Source organism: Cydia amplana, chromosome 23 (assembly GCF_948474715.1).
Source record: "Cydia amplana chromosome 23, ilCydAmpl1.1, whole genome shotgun sequence".
Taxonomy (NCBI): Eukaryota; Metazoa; Arthropoda; class Insecta; order Lepidoptera; family Tortricidae; genus Cydia; species Cydia amplana.
The window spans coordinates 1,900,880-1,917,041 of NC_086091.1; the positions used below are offsets into that span (position 1 = coordinate 1,900,880).

General features: G+C 38.8%; 2 long non-coding RNA genes across 2 annotated transcripts in view; one reads left to right on the top strand and one right to left on the bottom strand.

Annotated features, from left to right (window-relative positions):
* The window catches only part of LOC134658889 (uncharacterized), a 582,766-nt gene that overhangs the window by 302,049 nt on the left and 264,555 nt on the right, over window positions 1-16,162 (top strand). Inside the window, exon 2 of the long non-coding RNA XR_010097766.1 lies at window positions 15,154-15,435. This is a non-coding gene — a long non-coding RNA (uncharacterized LOC134658889). The remainder of the gene's footprint in view (window positions 1-15,153; window positions 15,436-16,162) is intronic.
* Window positions 1-16,162, bottom strand: part of LOC134658875 (uncharacterized) — a 397,606-nt gene that overhangs the window by 118,301 nt on the left and 263,143 nt on the right. The window lies entirely within an intron of this gene.

The following is a 16,162-nucleotide window of genomic DNA, read 5'->3' on the forward strand; positions in this document are numbered from 1 at the left end:
TTATTTTGAAAAGTAGAGGTTTCAAAACTGAAACGAAAGGTTTGGAATCGAACCAGCGGCGGCGTACATTCGCGGTACAGTCAGCGTCAAATACTTTGTAGCAAAGTGGCCAAATAGTTTACTACTAGTACTATTTGGCTACTTTGGTTGCTACCAAGTATTTGACGCTGACGTACTACTAGACCACTCGGCAACCGGGGTCGCGGCTGCATGGCTCGATTTTTCACAAGTAGGTAGGTAAATATATGCAATCTCTTATGGCACACAATTACAATTAAAATATTTTAATAAAATAATTGGATTTCTAGAAGTTTAAGTTGAGGTATCCTATGCTTTTTCAAAAACTACTTTTCGGAGAATACATCGCAAATTACTATCATATATCAGATAATTATTTTCCTATACATATAACCTACTCTTAGATAATTAATACTGATAGCTGTATATCTATTGAGGAAAATAATTACTCGTAACGGAATGAGATTCCACTTAAAGAATAATAATTTACTTTCCTTATAGTATATGGAAACGAAATTCCATTTCTATTGGGTTATATTTATTTACTAATCTGGCTATCATATAAATTTCTTCCTTAAGGAAAACATAATAATATTATTATAATAATTTAATATGTTATCATAATTTCCTAATATTTTTGTTAAAATTTTAGTTTAAATTTATTTAACACTAAAATGTTTAAACTTTTTTCGGGATACCTCTACTAACGAAACAACTTTTTTTTTATAATTCTAAAATATTCTGTACGAAATGTTGCAATAAAATTTAACTCGTTTATTTTATTTTATTTGTTTTTAGTATATTTGAGCTTGCTGGAAGACAGTCAGACAAATTAAATAGGGTTCAAATCTGGACTCTACGGGTACAGAACCCTAAAACAAGACTGAATTAATCGTTGTAAAGTTAGGTATTTTTATCACTTTGCCTGTAACAATATCTTTGTCTTTATTCGTTGGCCTATTTAGCTTTATTTCGTTTTTCAACGTTTTATCGATAAGTCTTTCCCATCCCTACTCTCTAGAACAAAACAGACTAATTTTATTGGTCGGATTTAGGGACTACGGATACACAGATATAGAACGCGCGCACTTATGTGTGCAGTAAAATTTTTACTGACTATTGCCAGAGTAGGTTTATAAACAGTAGTCTAACTTGGAACAAAGTTACGTCTGTGGTTACGTGCGCAAAAAAGTGATGATACAAAGCTAGCACTGTTAGTAGCTTGGTACCACTTACAAGGTTAGCGTGTTTTATTTGAAATGTTTTAATTTGTGGGCAGTTGTGTAAAAGTCTGTGAAAAACCTACTGTGTTCTTGTGTGGTGTCGGCATTTAGGCAAACATCAAAGGCACGTTACTTTTTACACTAGGGTTAAGGTTAAGTTATGTATTAATAGCGAATGTAAGGTACTTAGCTTATAATTTTTAACAAGCAGGAACGTCTGCGAACGATGCTATTAAGCTTAGAATGTATTTAAAAGTGGAAAAATTTCTGTCTTGGGTGAGACTTGAACTCACGGCCTCTTGAGTTCAAGTTGGGTGAGTTCAAGTCTCACCCAAGATAGTAATTTTTCCACTTTGAAATTTACTTAGTTTTTGCCAACCCCTATTTCTTTTATTAGCAACATTGGTAACAGAGTTTAGCTATATGAAAACCTGACATGAATTTCTAAATACTCAAGATATACTACTATCATGATTCCTACACTGTGCTGTAGGAAACTACAATGTTTTATTCGTAGCTTACTAAGTGGGGGTGGGAGTTGACGTGTTCCAACACGTGCAACAAGCTTTAGAGTGCATATGAAGATTGTGGAACTGTAGTAAATGCAACTCGTGAACATCCCTACTAATATTATTAACTAGCGATCCGCCCCGGCTTCGCACGGGTTAACAAATTTTACCTTCCTCTTGAATCACTATCTATTTAAAAGAACCGCATCAAAATCCGTTGCGTAGTTTTAAAGATCTAAGCATACATAGGGACAGACAGACAGCGGGAAGCGACTTTGTTTTATACTATGTAGTGATGAGAAAGTAACTGTCTGTCTGTTACCTCTTCACGCTTTTATCTTCTCCCAAATATTTATTGGTTTCTGCATGCCCGTCCAGTTTTGATACGCCAATCTATACATGTTATAAAACAAATTCCCCCGCCGCGACTGTCTGTCTGTCTATATAAACTCGACAACTACTGAACGGATTTTCATACGGCAGAGGCAGGTGCGAAGCCGGGGCGGGTCGCTAGTCTTAACTAAAGGGGATAAAACTAGAGATGCAACGGATAGTTGTTTGGCCGGATACCGGATACCGGATATCCGGCCTGGACACCGGCCGAATATTCGGTATCTGGCCGCCGGATATTCGGCCGGGGGAACTGTACCTATATTTTGAGTTTTGCAGGTGCGCGTCGTGCAGGTTTCGACCTGTTTCGTAGTGAACGTTCGCGCGGACACATTTCTGGGATCGTAACGAGTTTTATCATGTCATTACGTAGTAAGTTCGTTTATAGTTACAATACAAGTGCGCGCGCGTATTTTTGTGTAAACAAATAAGTGTATTGTGTGACATTGGTTACGTATTCATTTCTATCTACTGTGTCGTTAGCATTATGACCATGACTGTTTTTTAGATACCATTTTTTACTCCAAAATGTGTTAATTTTCCTATCTGGTATCCGGCCGGATACTAGGTCACTATCCGGTATCCGGCCGGATACTAAATTAACGGCCGGATAGGCCGGATACCGGATAGTAACCCGATATCCGGTGCATCTCTAGATAAAACGTTTGTAGTTTTTGTACCTTTATAGGTGCCTAGGTAATTAATTGAAAATAAGAGCACTCTTCACTAAGGCCTGAGTGGACGCTCAAAGCGGAGCGTTCGGCGGGGCGTGCAGCGTGGCGTCGGGCTCACAAGTGATTTGAGCAGCGTGCACTAAGGCCGCTCCTATACGCTTGCATTTGTTTAACATGCACGCCGCACTCCTCGCCCCGCTGCACGCCCAACTCGAGCGTCCACTCAGGCCTTACACTTTATGTGTTTAGGTAGGTATTAGTTAAGTAACAACCTTTTTTCGTTGCAAATCGGCTACAAACTCAAATAATCAAGCCACCAGACAGCAAAGTCACGTTCCTAAGTAGATCATCAATCAAAGCCTTCAATATTTCAAATTATTTTCACCTATCGATACCATTATAAGTTTTTTAATATCCTTTACATTAATCCTTCCCACCCGTAAAAAACCAATAAGACTTAAGCTTTTCATATTACTTAGGCACTTATGATCTTTTTAAATTGCAATGGGTAATATTGAAGAAAGGCAGAAGATAGTATGTGCTCAAGTGATTTAAAGAGTAGGGAATAATAAAGATAGCATTAGGGCTCATTTAGGGCTTATTTAGACGATGCGAGTTTCATTACATTGCGGGTTTTGATCGGTCGGTTGAATTGGACGTAACCAACAGTCCGCAATGTAACTAAAATCGCACACGATTTCGCGCGTCGTCTAAATCAGCCCTTAGACGGCGCGCGAACTCGTATACGATTTTAGTTACATTGCGGACCTTTGAGTTTACATCAATTCAGAGGACCGATCAAACGACGCAATGTAATGAAACTCGCATGCGAGTTCTCGCACCATCTAAATGAGCCCTTGGCTGCGTTGGGACCAATGATAGACTAATGGAAAACGTAGGTGTTGTGGCCATACATAGAAGGTAGCATCCTATAGAAGTGGTCTAAGCGTGCCTCAGTGAGGGACAAAACATATAAATTCGACCAATCATAGCGTCGCATTATGGTGGGCAACAAATGAATTCGACCAATCACGGTGGTCAATTTACGGTGGGGAATAAAACAAGATGTGAGACTGTGACAAGGACAAACAATAATAGCGCTTTCGCTGCTACTCCTACTGAAAGATACATAAGACTATCCCGTTCTGTCAGTTATCCCCACCACTCATGCCCAATCCAGTTATACTAGATTCATGTGGCCATACCATAGAAATGTATCATTGCCATTGAACTATAATTATTACGTATAGAACCGGCACAGAGAATTAGTAGGTATTTGATGATGAGCAGATTTCTAAAATGTTTCCAACTTTTTGGAAACTTATCACAACTTACGAGCACACATCTGTTTGTACCCCTAGTGTACATTTCATTCGTTAGCGTGACGTGACGTACGCGTTTGCGTTAAGTGTCATTTTGTATGGGATTTTGAGTTTTCGAAACGTTCCACTTGGCGCGTTCAAAATCCCATGCAAACATGGACATAACGCAAACGCGAACGCTCGTCACGCTATCGAATGAAATTTACACTAGGGGTAGATACTGTACCGGAAATTGTTTAATAGGATATTTATATCTTGGAGTGATTTTAATCTATAAAATATGTTTAAAATTGAAATAATTTCTATATTGTACATAAATTATGTTTTTTGCATTCCTGTTGGTCAAATACAGCAAAACCATTTGTTGTATGTTCGTCTCAATGAAGCTATGTTATTATTTTGTTAATTTTTGTGCTAATAAATATGACTTACTTACTTGTAAGATTACCATCACTGTATTATGTACTACCTATATTTGAAAATAAAATGATAAAACATTTTCAATTTGAATTTGAATTAATTAGGATTACGGTTGGCAGTTTTTAAAATAAACTCGTCTCTCGCTCACCAGTTAACACGTTTCAGTAAAGAAAGTTATTGACGGCGCGGAATCATTTTTTACGGAACGGATGACGCTGCATAATGAAAACGTTTAGACGACGCCATTATTCATTGGTGCGTCAATGTTCATTGGTGACGTTGTCATAGGGTATTAGTACCTAAATACAAAGTTACTGGAACCTACAGGTCAATTCGAGTTTTAGTTATTCGATATGTTTAAAAGTCATTATTTTTTGTCTTTCTTGCGCTATATAATTAAAAACAATAACGTTAAAAGTGCTGTGTCAATATCAAGCACAGCTGGCGACGGTTCCATGGCTACACAACTGAGAGTTTGTGCAGGTGTACCGCTGCCGTGTGTGTGCTACACCCAGCTAGGGTTTACCTGTGCAGTTTAACTGTACAAGTAAAACTGCGCAGTTTTACTTGTACAGGCGTACCAGTGTGTATGGCCAGCTTTAAACATTCTACTTTTCATTTCGAAAACAAGGAAAGTAAATTAAAAAAATACATTTTTTTTTTAAATATGACTTAAATATATTTTTTTACAGCATTTCTTGAGACTCTGGGCCCGATTCGGATTTTGAAATAGACATCTGTTAGACATCGCCAAGATACGATAACGATATGTTTAAGATCTAACCTGTCAAATTTGACATTTGCGCGATGCTGGAGATGCTCTTGAACGATTTCCACAAGATATGGCTTAGAGATCCAATTCACATCTAATAGATATCTAACTCTATCTAACGTAAAAGTGACATTGGTTGCCCGAATTGCGCTCCAAAAGAGAACTAGTTGAAATCTAAACTATAACGTATCTAGAATGTATCTAGTACGTGTCGTCTCTTGTGAATATCTTGAAGTTCGAATACGGCAGCCACTTTCAAATAACCATTTAGGTAAAAGTATTGTTATTTATGGAATGGGGAGTTAAAAATCAGAATAGAAATGTTTAACAAATTCATTTAAAACCAAATTTTTCAATTAGGTACTTATTCTAAAAAAATGAAAAAACTTCACAAAGGTGTGCACTTTCTGCACACCTTTTAGAACAACAACGACCTTTCAGAGCATGAGAAATGAAAATATTATAAACGCTCATTTTTCTTCGTCCACATAAACACATAAAACGTCAACCTGAATATTTTAGTTAGTTTAGACTTGTGCCCTTCTGCCCGCGCCCTGAAGGTCATCGGTTGTCCTCAATGTCCTCATCCTATTTCTGAAGGTCATTTGTCAAGTGTCAAGGATCAGGGATGTACGAAAGGGTTACGAAGTTGCTTGTGTTGTATCTATAGGGAATATCCACGGCTTTTTAAAGTAATAGCAATAGCACAGAACAAGTTAGAATGGCGATGCGAGCAGGGTACGTGTCGCCGCCGGTTTTGAGCAAACGCTCGCATGCTACTCGCCCGCGCTGACCGAAAAACGAAGTAAACATGCCTTTTGCGCCACAATAACCTTCAGATTAAGAAGCCAGACATCAAATCTGTCTAAAGGAGGCCTATCCATTCACCACGCACACAAGTTTTTACTACCGTTGTGCGAGTGTTAGTAAATGTGGAGAGGAACGAGCGGCGACACCAGTTCCGATACTAACTGCGCGCGATAGCCATTCTAACCTCTTTAATATGTTCTGTGGTAATAAGGAAAATCCTAGTGTACCTAGTGAAATAGACATTTGGCTCGCTATCCATAGCTACGATCTACGAAACGTTTTTGACGATACAATTATTACCGTTTTTCTGCGCTTTCAAATTAAGGAAAAAACGGAACCCTTATAGGATCACTCGTGCGTTTGCCCGTCTGTCTGTCCGACCATATCCCCCCCCTCCCCGTCTTTATCTCCGAAACTACTGGGTCTGGTCTGAAATTTTGAAAATGTTATTTAAGTGCCTATAGATGACAGGAAAACCTATTAGAAATGTGCATTCAAGCGTGAATTGGACTGAATTAGGGAATTCCCGGTTCTCGCCATACAAACTCAGTACCGGGAGCAATCCCTAGACTGAATGTACCCTTGAAAAGCGAGTCCGACTCGCACTTGGCCGGTTTTTGTATTTACTTGTAACCCTGTGTGTATGTAAATATGTAGTAGTGAAACCGCGCCTACAAAGCAAGAGGTTTCGGGTTCGAAACCCGGGCAGGGTATCACGAATATTTTGTTCCCGAGTTATTATGAATATGTATGTATACTGTATCTATATCACAGAATAAGTAATAGTATTATCATACAGAACGGCCACGCACCGCCCCGCCCCGACTCGCATTACCTCGCCCCGCGACTGGCCGCGACATGAATCTGGCGGACTTCTGGCGTCCTCTCAGTAAAGCGATTTACCCACACATACACAATGACGCGTGTACAGACTTTTGATATATGGCGTGTCCGCCCTGTGTCTATATGTAGGTAAGTATATCGTCATCTAAGTAATTCCCATAATACTAGCTTTACTTATTTTGGGGCCCAATTTGTGTAAGATTCTCTCTTCCAAGCTGTATATCTCACAAGGTGATGGGGTCAGCTTTCCGTGTCTTTCGCTTCCACTTCGCGCTATCCTCGACGTCGCTTTAAGATACTTTGCACTCAATCATACATTTTAGCACTACGTCTTTCCATCTTGTTTAAACTTAGTAATGTGCCCAAATATTTTATATTTTATTTATATTTCCATGAATTTGAATATTTCCGGAATTTTAAACGCCGCGGAATTTAAAAAAAAATAATTTTATATGACCGCGGAACATCACTATTTGAGAGCTAAGCGCAATGCAAACTTTAGGGTAGAGTTGAAGGAGCAGAATTAAAAAGTTAGAAGATATCGAAGCCTTTTTGTTAATTTAGGATTTAAAACTTTTTGCAATTAGGGCAGTAGGGATTTTTAACAAGTCTTACTTTATTAGCGCTTTGCAATACAAATCTCTTTTGTAGAAAATGCCGAAATAAAAATCTCTTCATCATCATATTTAAAAATTTCGCGTATATTAACTCACATTTATAGACTGGTCTATCGTGAAGTTAGCCACGATCACGACCACGACCAGTGAAACCTGTGTCGAAACGTCGGTAAATAAAGGTCATAAAATAAATTTCGCGATAGACCCGTCTATAACCCAGTCATGAACCCAAAGGGGAAACTAGGCCTTGTTGGAATTAGGGCTTATTTAGACGATGCGAGAACTCTCATGCGAGTTTCATTACATTGTGTGTTTTGATCGGTCGGTTGAATTGGACGTAACCAACAGTCCGCAATGTAACTGAAATCGCATGCTAGTTCGCGCGCCATCTAAATCAGCCCTTAGTCCGGTTTCCTCGCGATGTTTTCCTTCACCGAAAAGCGACTGGCAAATATCAAATGATATTTCGTACATTAGTTCCGAAAAACTCATTGGTGCGAGCCGGGGTTTGAACCCGCGACCTCCCGATTGAAAGTCGCACGCTCTTACCGTTAGGCCACCAACGCCACAGAATAAGTATTATCATACAGAACGGCCACGCCCCGCCCCGCCCCGACTCGCATTACCTCGCCCCGCGACTGGCCGCCCGCGACATGAATTTGGCGGACTTCTGGCGTGCTCTCAATAAAGCGACTTACCCACACATACACAATGACGCGTGTACAGACGTGCCGCGCACACATATAAACGCAAATGATTTTTGATGTATAGCGTGTCCGCCCTGTGCCAGCGCTTAAAAATAGATACCTATGTGTTAATTCAAACAAAAAAATGAAATCGGAAGTTATTAACACATCCAACGCTTTGTTTTTGATACTCCGTGTAAAAACGTCATACATGACGTAAAATGACGCACTATTCTCACCAAAGGAGCTTTAAATTTGGCACGTTACCATCAAGAAACCCTTTCTGTGTCGCGGGACTTTTTGACTTCTTGACAAATTATATGTTTCATCTTTATGTGTGTTAATATGAGTGACGCAGTTGTGACAAATTGCCTGTCAGATTAAAGTTGAGGTGGCATTTGTTTTCTTAAATTACCTGGCTTCATTACTTAACTCTACAATGGGTTTTTTTTTTCATTTATTAAAGTTCTAAACAATTAAATGAATCGCAGAGTTTCATGACTTCTTAACTGCTAAGCCAAAAATGGCTTGTTTACAGCTAGAGTTCGGACTAAAATGCACTAAGTACATAGGTACGTTATAAAATTGTACACGAGTTACATTCATCATCTTCCTCGCGTTGTCCCGGCATTTTTGCCACGGCTCATGGGAGCCTGGGGTCCGCTTGGCAACTAATCCCAGTAATTGGCGTGGGCACTAGTTTTTACGAAAGCGACTGCCATCTGACCTTCCAACCCAGAGGGTAAACTAGGCCCGTTTTGGGATTAGTCCGGTTTCCTCACGATGTTTTCCTTCACCGAAAAGCGTCTGGTAAATATCAAATGATATTTCGTACATAAGTTCCAAAAAACTCATTGGTACAAGCCACGGGGTTCGGACCCGCGACCTCCGGATTGCAAGTCGCACGCTCTTACCGCTAGGCCACCAGCGCTTGTGTTACTTACGTGTTACATTAAAGTTACGTTTTATAAAATATATTCATAATTACTAGATGATAACAGGTTAACAGGTTAACAGGTTAACAGTTAACATTCCATTTGCAACAGCATTGCTGTAAACTCGATTGCTGCAAGAATTGTCTTTACCTATTGTCCGTTATCTTGGATCACTAATAGGTTGTTGTGAACAATTTCATTTTTGATATAAGTTTTTTTTTATCACTGAATGTACTTTAGTTTCAACAGGGAACTAACTGCCGTATTCGAACTTCAAGATATTCACAAGAGACGACACGTACTAGATCCATTCTAGATACGTTATAGTTTAGATTTCAACTAGTTCTCTTTTGCAGCGCAATTCGGGCAACCAATAATGTAGCACCAGATGTACTGTAAACGCTTTTAAAAATCATCCGTGAAAATGCGATACGCAACAACTAAGAATAAGAATTTTCACCTTAGCAGCTCGAACAAGACACTGAGTGAGACAAAATGAGCAAAATGCGATTTTGCTCACTGTTTTTAAGTAGCAAAGTACCCTTGTTCGAGCTGCTGAGGTGAAAACTTAATTGTTGGTATATCTTAAGAAAACATGAGTGAATAGAGGTAAGTGATGAAGAAGGATTTTTCGGGTTCTCTAATATGTTCTCACTGCTGAGGTGAAAAGTTTTGTGAACTACACGAGATCAAAGTTATTTACATCTCGTGCGCTTTTGGGTCCCTTACTACGCTCAAGATTCTAAATTAGTATAGAATCTTTCGCTTGCACGGGACGGGACTCAAAATAAGCACTCGAAGAAATATCAAACTTTGATCTCTTGTTGTACAAATAACTATTGTTTATTGTTTACCTTTTCAAACAAGATGTTAAAATGATACATATTTAGTCACAATGGCTACCCTTTCCGGGTATACAATATTTGTATCATATTATAGACCTTACTTAACTCTAAGCAGTCGTTGAAGTGACACCAATTTACCACTTTTCCATTTCCACCACATCCCTAAAAGGTCCCCATTAGCAAAAACGTACGTTCCAAGACACTTCCATATTATTAGCCCATTGTTATTGTTTTATTAACTCAGTAAACAGGGCACGTACATAAAATTTATATGTGCACGTGTACAATTATGCAAATCTGCGGACGTGAGGACCCTTTCATATTTTAATCGGGCGTTCGCAACTACTGGGTGTCTCCTTCCGAAACTTTGTGTATCTTTAAATTAATATTATAGGATAATCTTAAGCAAATGGACTAGACTTGTACAGTGCGATTAAGAGAGAGCTAAACGGCTACTTTTCTATGAAAATGTAGTCCCTATTTTCCGCTCTGGATGTTGACATTATGGAAAATATTATTTTAAACAATTTGATATGTTTTAACCATTAGGGGTCCCTTTAATTTATCCTATCCTAACTCACATAAAGAAAAAATCTAAAAGTTATCTAATTGTTATACATATATATGTAGATTAATACTAATATACCTAGTTTTATTTCAGAGTAAGTATCAATTTCGTACCATCAGGTGTATTATGGATGTCTTTATTCTTTATTTACGCGACAAAAAAGTGTCACTATTAAAATAGACAGATACGTCCATCATATTATTATCCTTACATAGGAAAATCACAAGTAACTCGCGAAGCTGTCACCCCCTACAGCTTGATCCCAATATTTGTGAAACATAACCCCGTGATCGAATGCAGCTCACACTTGCGAGATTGCTGAACCCTTCCCCTAGGCCCTTATGGGCCAAGTAATAAGATTTCAGAGACTATGAAAGTTAAAAGTAGTTTATGTGACTGCTACATAATGAAACACATTAAAATATGAGTGTGATAGGTTTCTTTTTATACCATGTTGGCGGCAAACAAGCATACGGCCATAAGCATACACTCCCTGACTCGAATTAAATTTTGCACCCAAAATTCCGATGTCTACTTAGGAGGAGGGAACCAACTTATTTTAAGTTGGTAATGATAACCTCTATAAAATATGCTGCTGGAAATATACTCCAAATTTTTATTTCGCTACCTCGTATCGTTTAGACTTCAGCATAAATAAATAGCCCCAATATTTTCACCGAAAACTTTGTCGAGTACCCACCAGTCATGAGTCCAAGCCACAGATCTACAGATGTAGTGAATAATCCTTTACAGTACATAATGGTGCTACTTTACCGCCCTAGTGCAGTACTAGTACAATACCTGCCTATATCGAAAATTTTAAGAGCCATATATGTAGGTACCTACTGTAAAACGTTGTACAATACAGAAGCGAAAAAGTAATTCGCAACTCGTTGCGATTACGCAGGAACCTCTGCGAACGATTCTATTTAACAACACAAACAAAACACAGTGTCACAGACACATACCTACACACATATCAGTATGTGTGTGTGGACAGTAGGTATATGTATACTCCAAGATATATTCACCCACCATATCTGCTGAATACCTAACCTTACATTTTGCTAAGACGCTCAAAAGTGGTCACGTTTTTTTCATTTCTAGTCTGCTCTTTCGCACTCATGAAATGTTCATAATACGTGATCGCTTCCCCTTTGCACACTTAAAAAAATTAAGCGTATTTAACCGTCATTCTAGATCTGTGGTCAAAGCATTGACACCGGATATATGTGTTAGATTTAGATTAAAGACCGCACCGCTTAGGGCTGGCTATTGGTGGCCATTCCAGTAATGACAGACCTGACTTTGGCGGTAATTAATGACAGGAATTATGGATATCGGATATTTTTAGGGATTTTTGATAGGTACACGGTTTTTATTGGTTTTTAATCTCGGACGTCCATCAGTGCCAAGGTTTTTTTGAAATTAGAGGCAAAACATTTGAAGTATTTTTAATGCTGCTGAGCTCAATAAGATCCTTATTTTCAATTGAATATACAAACGATTTTTTTCCTTTTTGTTAAAATTTACATATCAAATCTCCAAAAAAAGCGTCTAAATCGATAATAAATATGAACTATATAGGGTCGTGGGGTAAAAATAAGACGAAATTTTTAATAAGTACTCAAAAACTAATCATATTTCATTCCTATTCCATAAAAAAAAGTCTCCACACAAGGCTTCTTTTTAAATGGAATAGGAATGAAGTAAAATATTTTTTTTGAGTGTTAAAAACTGTCTTATTTTTACCCGTGTCTGATATTTACCCCATCTGACCTTAGGCTATTTTATTAAAAGTTGTTATCTACCATGCTACGCGAAGAGCCCTAAGCTGACATTTTTAAAAACATCAACCATAACATCCCGTAACACATGAAAGTAAATTTCATCAACGACCCATAAGGGACGTCATAATGCATCAAAACAATTTTAATCTATTTGGGGAGTTCATGTTAAATTATGTCCGACGCGGGACGGCTCGTAATGGGGATAAAGTTGAAATAAAAACGGCGGTTTTGTGTTTTAATGGTATAAGATAACATAACATAAAATTAAATATTATTTCTTGCATAGAAATCTCAACAATATAGGTAAACAAGGATTGAAGCCGGGATTTGAACCCGCGACTGCCGGATTGCAAGTCGCACGCTCTTACCGCTAGGCACAGAATAAGTAATAGTATTATCATACAGAACGGACACGCACCGCCCCGCCCGATTCGGATTACCTCGCCCGCGACAAGCCGCGACATGAATGTGTGCGTAAGTCGCTCTACTGAGATTCCGTCAGGATTCCGTCAGAAACTCAATGACGCGTGTACAGACGTGCCGCGCACACTTATAAACGCAAATCATTTTTGATGTATGGCGTGTCCGCCCTGTGCGCTAGGCCACCAGCGCTTTTTCAAATTGACAGTGCGCCCGCATAATATGAGTGGGTGAATACTAAGAGTACAAGTGCGAAAATTATTAAATTCGCAACGAGTCGCGATTAATTAATTCAAACACGACCGAAGGAAGCGAATTACCTTTTCGCACGTGTATTGTATACCTAACGTTTTACAGTACATATGGCCCTTACAATTTCTGACATAGGCACGTATTGTGGTAATTACCGCACTAGGGCGGTAAAGTAGCACCATATGTGCTGTACAAAAGTATTTGGCCCAGAAGCTATCACCGATACATCAGCTGTCACTGGAACAATGCAAGGTCGTGAGTGCATGCACTAGTGCAAGTATTCAGGCCTCGTTGCCATGCATGTGGTAAAACTATTATTAATTATGAAGGTGGTATGGTGACTTTGCCGTGTGGTGGCCGGCTTTAGAATAGCGCCAACCCTCACATAGGATAAGGGTGTCGTACGAGGCGACTAAGTCCACAAACGAAGCAAGGTATTTCGTTACAGGGGAGATGGTCCTCTTAGCATTGGTTTGTAATCCATCTAGGAGAAGGATACTCCAAAATAAAACCCGGAATGGAGTTTCCGTAAGGCGCGAGTAGGGTCCAACCTGAAATAAGCGGAAGATTCCTGCAGCCGACCTGCCTCCACACGTATTGGCTCGCCTTTCCTGTGGGATAAGACAGTGAAGCCGAGAGGGTAATGCAGGTGCTGGGCATCTCTGCATTTCCTTAATTCCGTCCCAGGCGGTGTGATAGGATATTTCTCCGGTTTTACACCATAAATCGTCTGCAATAGACGCTAAGGCCAATGATGGTGACTTCTATAATTATGTACCGTAAAACCACTAAAATACTACAAGTAGGTATGGTTCACCAGTGTAGCTACCACCAGTTTGGCACTGACATAAACGCCATCGAGAACGTAATTTACTTTCTATGCATCTCGCTCTTACTCGCATATTAGTTAGCGAGATGTATATAAAGTAAATTACGTTCTCGATAGCGTATATGTCAGTTTTGACACTGTCAGTGACTCATGGTACGGGCTAAGGTACCTTTACGTGGACCGTCACATATATTTTTTACTGATATATAAGAAGCTTAAGTTATCATAACTAATTAACATCACTGCGTTCACCGTATAAGCAGATCGACACTTAGATTTGTATCGGAATGCTGAGCAAGTGAGCATTGATTTAAATCGCAGATTGACTTTGAGATTAGAGGTTTGTCGCTTGTCAAACTTGAATTAATCTCGTGGCGTTATTACCTTTGTACTTATCAGAGTTATCAGTACACTAGCGACCCACCCCGGCTTCGCACGGGTTAGCCTTTACAATTATACACCTAAACTGGATACGTCAGTAGCAATGTAAAGCAAACTAAAGTATGGTATCCCTAGGAAATGAACAAAAAGCAGCACTGATGAAATGTAAACAAAACAGTTCCACAGATAAGATATAAATGACACGCAATTTTAGAACAATATATACGTAGTGTTGCTAACTCGCGATTTTTTAAATTTGCCGCCTTTTTCTACTGACAAGATTTGCTTGACCAAGTAAATGATGATGATGATGTATAAACTGCCGCATCCATATTTAGCAATTACATCTTATTTCTTTGCACCCGTGAGAGAAGCACGGACGGGGTTTATGCAAAAAGAACAATGCATACAATCGTAGCATTCCTAGCATTAAGATAGGCGAGCGCGAACAATATTTTATTGAGTGTGGCTCCGTCTTGTATTAGATTAACTATTTTCAATGCAATTGAGATGAGAAGTCGGTGCCAAGCCAAATAGTTACATACAATACTCAATAACACCTCCAAGCAACTAATTTGCAGCTTAATTTGTTTTGTTATCAAACCGCACCAGGGTTAGCGTTTGGTTCGGCAGTGTGTTGACGCTTTTAAGATTTAACTTGGCACCGACTTTTTACATATCAGTTTCGCTCGCATATAAAGGTACTTAATATTTTAATTTTATCTTTTTTGAAAACCTTGAAAGACGCAGCCGTCCCCTGACAGGCCTAAAAAGTTTCACCATTCTGATGTGAAACAAAAAAGCGGCCAAGTGCGAGTCGGACTCGCCCATGAAGGGTTCCGTATTTAGGCGATTTATGAGGTATTAAAAAAAAACTACTCACTAGATCTCGTTCAAACCAATTTTCGGTGGAAGTTTACATGGTAATGTACATCATATATTTTTTTAGTTTTATCATTCTCTTATTTTAGAAGTTACAGGGGGGGGGACACACATTTTACCACTTTGGAAGTGTCTCGCGCAAACTATTCAGTTTAGAAAAAAATGATATTAGAAACCTCAATATCATTTTTGAAGACCTATCCATAGATACCCCACACGTATGGGTTTGATGAAAAAAAAAATTTTTGAGTTTCAGTTCGAAGGATGGGGAACCCCAAAAATTTATTGTTTTTTTTCTATTTTTGTGTGAAAATCTTAATGCGGTTCACAGAATACATCTACTTACCAAGTTTCAACAGTATAGTTCTTATAGTTTCGGAGAAAAGTGGCTGTGACATACGGACGGACAGACAGACGGACAGACAGACAGACAGACAGACAGACATGACGAATCTATAAGGGTTCCGTTTTTTGCCATTTGGCTACGGAACCCTAAAAACAGGCGGATTTCCTGCTTTTTTTGAAATCGGTTAAAAGTCGAGTTCATTGTAGCGTGTGAAAGTGTCCTTACAAACCTCAAATTACCATGGAAATATGATCACGTCAAAGTCGATTCTCAAACGGTTTTTTACTAGGTAGATATTAATTCTGTTTTTACGGAACCCTAACTAACAAGTACAGTTAGTCACCCGGAATGCTCGCGTGTTCGCGAACATTAGGAACGATCTAATTGGGATACGGTTACGGTGCGGTGTAATTGATGTCAGTTTATAGTTTTAGAGACGGACCACGCTAACTTTGCATGCCATTTGCAATGACGAAGTGTGGCAATGTCATTAGTAATGTCAAATTTATATGAAACTATGGTATAATGACACTACTTCACTTTGTTTCATTCAAGTAAAATTGGTGCAAAGTTAACTTTAGATGGACCACACTTAATTTTTATTTAATTTTTAATGAATGAACTTACAAA